Below are 6,951 nucleotides of genomic sequence, written 5' to 3' on the forward strand. Positions count from 1 at the left end.
TCCCCTAGCATTATTTGTTTAAAGGCTATTTTCTCCCAAGTATGTTTTGAATAACTTTGTTGAAACTTAGGTGGCTGTAACAACTTGGGTTTTTTTCTGGGACTTTTTTTCCCCAAAGACAGGGTTTCTCTGTGTTGTTTTGGTGCCTGTCCTGGATCTCGCTCTGTAGACCAGACTGGCCTTGAACTCACAGAGATCCACCTGGCTCTGCCTTCCGAGTGCTGGGATTAAAGGCATGTGCCACCACCGCCCAGCAAATTTTTTATTTTTAAAGATAGGGTCTGCCTCCCAAGTGCTAGGATTAAAGGTGTACACCACCACAGCCCCTTCGAGCAATTTTACATTCACAGTGAAACTTAGCAGAGATAGGGAGTTCTCACATCAGTCCTTCCCTGTACACACAGCCTTCCATGATATCAGCAGCCCACACAAGAGGAGTACATTTGTACTGTTAGTGAACCAACACCAAGAGTTCACTGTGTCATGTGCTGTATGGATTTGACAAGGACATAATGGCACATGGCCACCCTTATATGCAGAATAGTTATTATGTGCTATTCACTCACCCTCCCTCTGCTAAGAGTTCTCCCCTTTTCTAAATGTTCCTGTCTGAGCACATAAAATGTAGCCTTTCTAGATGGACTTCCTTCACTTAGTAATTTACTGAGTTTCAGTGACTTGATAGCTTATTTCTGTTTAATGCTAATAATATTCCATTGTCTGGACAGTTTATTCACCAACTGAGGAGCAGCTTGGCTGCTCTCAGGTTTTGCAATGATGAATAAACCTGATATAAACATTTCTGCATAGCTTTCTGTGTGCACATAAGGTTTTTCAGCTCCCTTGGGTAAATACCAAGGAGCAGAAATGTTGGATCTCACTATGAAAGCATGGTTAGTATTGTAAGAAGCTACCCACTGTCTTCTGCATACTTCCATGTTGCATTCCCACAAGCAATGAATGGGTCTCCTTATCCTCACACACATTTAAATTGTCAGTTCTAGGTTCTAGCCATTTTGATAAGTGTGTAAGTGACATCGTAGTGTTGTTCCAGTTTTCAGTTCCTTGATGGCTTATGATGCTTAGCACACCAAGAGCATGTATAGTTGACAACTCTTTTGAGGGGTGTTGCTATAAAAAGAAATAAAAGGTGGATCAGTTGTGGCAGGATGTGGAGTTAAAATGGCGGGGTTTGGGGTTTGGTTGGTTGGTTTTATTTTTCCATGGCTGGAAAGATGACTCAACAGTTGAAAGAGTGTAGTTCTCTTACAGAGTTTGGTTCTCTGCATCTGCTTCAAGTAGCTCACAGCTGTCTGTTAAGTCTAGCTCCGTGGAAGCTGACACCCTCTTCAGGCCTCTTCAGGGACAAGCATACACACAGAAAATCACTCATAGACATGACTTCCAGTCTGAATAACACAGTCTGGATCCTTCTTATCTACAATGGGGATCTGTGCATTGAATATACAGCTTCATCTTTATGAAGTTATTCACATACTTCATAAGTACTGTGGACAACAAGTCTGCCGTGTGTAAGGTAAAAACCTGAGGGGATTCTTTATGCGAACTCTTTGGTAGCCCTGCTGGGATCATAAACAAGAGCATTATACCCCAGGGTGCCCAGGGCACACACCTGTGCATCCCCCAGCTGCCCAAGGCCATCATCATGGCTGACTTAGGCAGATGGAACCGTTCTGCCTCATCAAGGGCAGGCATTCTCTGGGCTCACCAACAAGCCCCCAGGTGCTCAGAACAGGCAAGCTGTCGGGGAAGAGATCTGCACATGACAAACTGCCCAATTACATGAATGGGCTCATTGATCTATAAATGCAGATTCCCACATCTGTGTCTGCTTGTTCCCTGAGGGCATGAGATTTTTAGGTCCTCCTGGAGACAAAGATCAAGTCTGGTAGGATCCAGAAAGATGGTAATAATACAGTCCCTTCCCGTTTCACATCCAGAACCTGCTCAGCTTGTGACTTTAGAACTGAGACTGTCCCACCCAGCCCCACCCATATCTGGGTCAGGATTACAAGTACTTAATACTGCACTGGGCAGTGGCAGGGAAGGGAGCGAGGTTTCAATGCCTCCAAACTGATTGCGGATCTTTTCAAGAAGGATGAACTAATGGGTGTCAACTGCCACAGCATGAGAGAGGACTGAGTGAGTATTTACACCGAGTTAAGTGCAGGTTTATGGAATTGCACATGATTAATTAAGAACCCTGGCTTCCTTTCAGCTAGTATCAGCAAAAGAAACATGAAAGTTTAAAGTTGATACCTGTTTCTGATGGACTGCTTCTTCAGTGGCTTTCAGAGACCCCTCCTCCTGCCTCCCCAATACAAGAGAACCTTTACCGGGTTCCTACTAAGAGTGTGGCAGACAGAGAACGGAGGGTTGTGGACTACCTCAGTTTCCCCTCAACATTTACATCAACACAGGATCTTGCTGGCATTCTTTCCTCTGAAAAGGAATGAGGAACAGCTAAACAAGAGTCCAGAGCATGATCTAGCTGAGTCTAGAGCTGGGGATAGGCTCTCCCAGATCATATTGCAGTGACAAATACTGCCTGTGCCCTGGGATTCACACTGTGCACATGATGTCGCAGCTTCGTACACAGGAGCAAATTCTATTACATAATTAGGCATGGAGCTTTAAATGAAAATAAACATAAAAGGGTGTGGGATAGTACCAAATCCAATGTATGGCTTTAAGAAGGCGGGAGGGGGGGGGCGGATTGAGAAGGAGGCGGAGATCCCTACAGGGCAGTGGCGCCAAGTTCCTCCCCTAACCTTCAGCGAAGTGAACGTTTCTGCAGTCAGGGCGTTGAGTGGAACTGCCCTGGGTTGGGGGCAGGCTAGGAGGCGCTGAGGCCGCCAGGGGGCGCACGGGGGCGCACGGGGGCCGGGAGCTGCTATAGGGCGGGAACCCGGGACGGGGCGGGCAGGGAGGCCCTGGGCCACTCTGGTTGGCTGCGACCCGGAGCTCACTGTCCGGCCCATTTTAAACTTGGTCCCGCCGGACGTCCTCCCTTTTCCGCCGCGGCGCGCTCCTGGTAAGTCGTTCCCGTGCTGCGGAAGGCAAGATCCCGCCACGTGGCCTCGGGGATCCCCACGGTGCTAGCTAGTCCCGCGCGCCGGTCCCTGCCGGGTGCCGGTCCCTTCGGTGTGGCTCTGGGGCTCGGCCTCCGCGCAGCCCAGATTTGTCTCCTCCGGGCTGGAGGCGCAGAGTCAGGACGGCCCCCGGGTCCTTGGCACACTCGGGGCTCCCGCTTGCCCAGTAGTCTGGTGACGGGGACATCGCCTATTTAGGAAGCAGATGAGGTCAGAGATCCGAGAGTAGCAGGATAATTCCAGTGTTAGCAAGGAACGGAAGTAATTTCGTCCACGCAACCGCGTCCTCGCTATAAGTGCCCTTCAAATGCCACTTTGCAGAGACTTTTTCTTTTTTTAAGGTTTGAGAGTGTCTTCCGAGAGCCGATGCCACAGTGCCTGGATTAGCCAGCCCTTTATGCTGCTCAGCCTTCCTTGGACACAAACCCGGCCTGCCTGGGTCTTGTGTTCTGGGGGAAAATCTGGGCCGCTGGGTCCACACTTGTACAAGGCATTAAATACCTAACTTTTGTGCTCCATGATGTAGAAACACTGTTTCTCCAAAGAGTTCCTAAGACCGGGCATAAGTGTCTCCTGAGCACCCGGGAGTCCGGCCTGCTCACTACCACTTTAACGTTTGTGAGGATCTAAATTTAGACGCGAGTGAACGAAGGAAGGCGTCCTTTAGTTTTCTACTGGGATGCGAACTTTGTGTTTGACAGGGTCTCATGCTGGCCTAGGGAATCTTTCTGCCCTGGTACCCTAAGTGCTGGGATTTATGGGTACAGCAGTACAGGGAGTCACTATGCCTGGGGAAGCCAATTTTAGAGGGAAAATCTTCACGTGGGCTCTTGTAAACGATTATCCAGTAATCCTTGTACTGCAACGAAGGAACGTGCCGTGATTTTGTTTCCTTTAGGGGTTACATTCTGTTGAGCCATTCGGTTTGACACGTCTGAAAGCCTGGAGTGACTGGCAGTATGAGCCACAGTATTTAAGGACTGGACACAGCAGGGTCCAGGACCACGGTTTCTTTCCTCCCCCTGTTCATCTTAGCAAGCAAGAGTGATGCTGCTTCTGATTTTGAAATCAGTGTAAGTGCTTCAACTTGCCCTAGAGAAATACTGCAGCTAGTCATTTTGTTTCTAAACTTGATAAATTCTATAATTATATGGTGGATTCCGTTGTAATAGTGGCACAGATGGAATAAACTCCCAGCTGTCAGAAATGTGAAGGTCACAGCTTTGTACAGGAGTGCTGTTCAGAGGCAGGACTTCCATCATCAAAGGCACCTAGCAGTCCCAAGAAGGGTTTTTTTATGTGTTTTTAAGGGAAAAAAAGCTATGGCCTGGTGCTTGTAACATTATTAACACTTTCCTTTTTTTCTAAACAGGTGCGTGGTGCTATGCCCAGGGTGTTAATGAACACAAGGTATGGGTTAAATGAAAAGATTTGACTTGACCCAACATAATTCCAGGAACAGAATTCTTGGCCAAGGATGAGAACTCTAACCTGATTGGATACGCTGCTCTGATGGGTTAAAGGATTTACCTGAGGCCAAGTTACTAGGAATTTAATGCAATGACACCACCTCTTTGTAGCTCTGTGTGTGTGTGTGTGTGTGTGTGTGTGTGTGTGTGTGTGTGTGTGTGTGTAGAAAGAGATGGCTTAGCAGTGCCACGCCTGACCACCTCTGAGTTTGATAACTGGGCCCTCTGTGGTGGAGAGAGAGAACCAGCTGGAGTTATCCTTGGACCTTCATGTGTGTGCTCTGGTGCCTGTGTGCACACACAAACTAATAGCCGGAATGTTGGTAAATGAATTCATGCTTAAAGAGAAAGATATGGCTTTGCATTTTAAAATTGTGTTGAGACATTACTGAGTGAGTAAATGTCCCAAATATACTGGGTAGTACATTGAGGATTCTTTGTGCAGAAAGATAGTTTATTGCCAACATAGTCTGGACATCAGTGTGTTCCTTACTAATTACCTCTGGTATTTCTCCTGCAGCTTGGTGGCTTGAGATGAACTGGTACAACTTGGAGAAGAAAAAGGTATGCAATCATATAGACTTCAAGGTCCCCTTCCTGGTGGAAACATGAGAATATTGTGCCTGTAGAAATCATTTCCATTATTTAGTTTATTGTGAGTTTGCCCTAGCCTGAAAATTGCCACAGTGTTGACACAAAAGATCTTTGTATCTATAAAATTCTTTTAATTTTGTTTACGTGTCTGTACCATGTGCTTGCAGTACCCATAGACACCAGAAGAGGGCATCAGATACCCTGAAACTGGAGTTAGTTGTGAGCTGCTTTGTGGGTGCTGGGAATTGAAACTAGGTTCTCTGGGAGAGCAGTCAGCTATGTCTTTTGCTGAGCCATCTCGCTAGCCCTAAACTTTGGCAACTCAGAATTGTATCCCCAGGAGAGTGGGGTGTTTGATGGGATCCATTTGGTGTCCTGCCTCAGTACCTGCCATGTGTGCTCTTAGCTATAGTGGAAATGAGCAGACAGCCTATGTGGTTTACACTACCAGGTAGATAGCACATTATGCTCAAATGCTCTGTAGGGAAAAGCAAATTGGGAGGGTTTTTGTTTTTTGTTTTTTTCCCAGAAAACCCCATAATTTTAAGAGTCTTGGATACAGACGCAGGAGAACTTCACACTCTTACCCAGTGGGGTGGGGTGGTCACAGTCCATCCCTATCTCAAGATATCTCCACCCAGCTGTAGGTAACTTGGGCCTTAAAACTAACTACTCTAAAAACCAGCTATCATCTCTGGTATCATGGGCCAGAACCAAAGGGCTCCCGATTTACTGACAATAGTACAGAGAAGCACATGCCACTTCTCAAAGAAAGATGCTGTTACTATAGAAACAAGTCTGGCCAAGTAGAAGAATAAAAGAATTAAAAGAGGCCCCACACTAGCCAACTCCAGAGCAGGAATCTTATCGGGGCCCTGGTTCCTACCCCTCCTCAGCTGCTGGTCTCTAATCTCAAATAAATGTTCTTGTTTCTAAGGTTTGTTTGTTTGTTTTTCCCAAGGAAATGCCGTGAAATGACCTGACGGTGAGTAAATCTACCATTGCCTGCCAGCCTAACCTGCTTTGACCCCTCATCAACCCCACTCAGTTAGAAAAAGACTTGCCTCCCTTATCATGTATTGCAAAGTAGCCCTCTGATATGGTCACATGGCTGCCTGAACAAATAGCCATTAGGAAATAGATTTCTCAGAAATGGAGACTTGGAGACTTTGTCTCTTATTCCTGCCTAAATGGCCAACTGTCATTGGAAAGGGAACATCATAAATGTGGTCTGGTTACATCAGGCACAGGCCCCTCCTGGGGGCCTGGCTGGGGCTTCTGTTTTGCCTAGAAAAGAAAACAAAACACTGCCCACAAGGGAGAAATCCGCCCCAACCTTTCAAAGGCCCCCCCCAAAACCTAATCTACTGCTCTCCTTGGCCACGATGCCCTTCTCTACTCTTAGCAGCCCTGCAGTTGATTTCCAATAAACTTTTCTGTCTCTGGTGTGGTCTTGTTCTGTGGTTTCATTATGCCAATTTAAAAGTTCCAGGGGATTGGATGGGAGGGGGGAGCAGGCATACTCAGGGTGCACACATGTAAAGACAAAATGTTGACACACATAGGTATGAGATTTAATGTGTATGACTGCTTTGCCTGCATATATGCCTAGTACCTTCAGAGGTCAGAGAAGGTGTTGATACCCTGGAACTGGAGTTAGAAGCTGGTAGTTACCATGTGGTTGCCGGGAAACAAATCTGGGCCTTCTGGAAGAACAGTCATTGCTCCGATCTGCCAAGCCATCTCTCCAGCCACTTCAAGGATCTTTAAAACTA

General features: G+C 46.9%; 1 long non-coding RNA gene and 1 other non-coding gene across 2 annotated transcripts; both read left to right on the forward strand.

Moving 5' to 3' along the window:
• The first annotated feature begins 2,990 nt into the window (after positions 1-2,990).
• LOC118580510 lies at positions 2,991-6,614 on the forward strand. Its single transcript, XR_004944539.1, has 5 exons — positions 2,991-3,055; positions 4,012-4,186; positions 4,486-4,523; positions 5,103-5,146; positions 6,138-6,614. It is a non-coding gene; the product is annotated as an uncharacterized LOC118580510 (long non-coding RNA).
• LOC118580976 lies at positions 4,582-4,652 on the forward strand. Its single transcript, XR_004944624.1, has one exon. It is a non-coding gene; the product is annotated as a small nucleolar RNA SNORD93 (small nucleolar RNA).
• Positions 6,615-6,951: the final 337 nt, after the last annotated feature.

Source organism: Onychomys torridus, chromosome 3, assembly GCF_903995425.1.
Source record: "Onychomys torridus chromosome 3, mOncTor1.1, whole genome shotgun sequence".
NCBI classification, from domain to species: domain Eukaryota; kingdom Metazoa; phylum Chordata; class Mammalia; order Rodentia; family Cricetidae; genus Onychomys; species Onychomys torridus.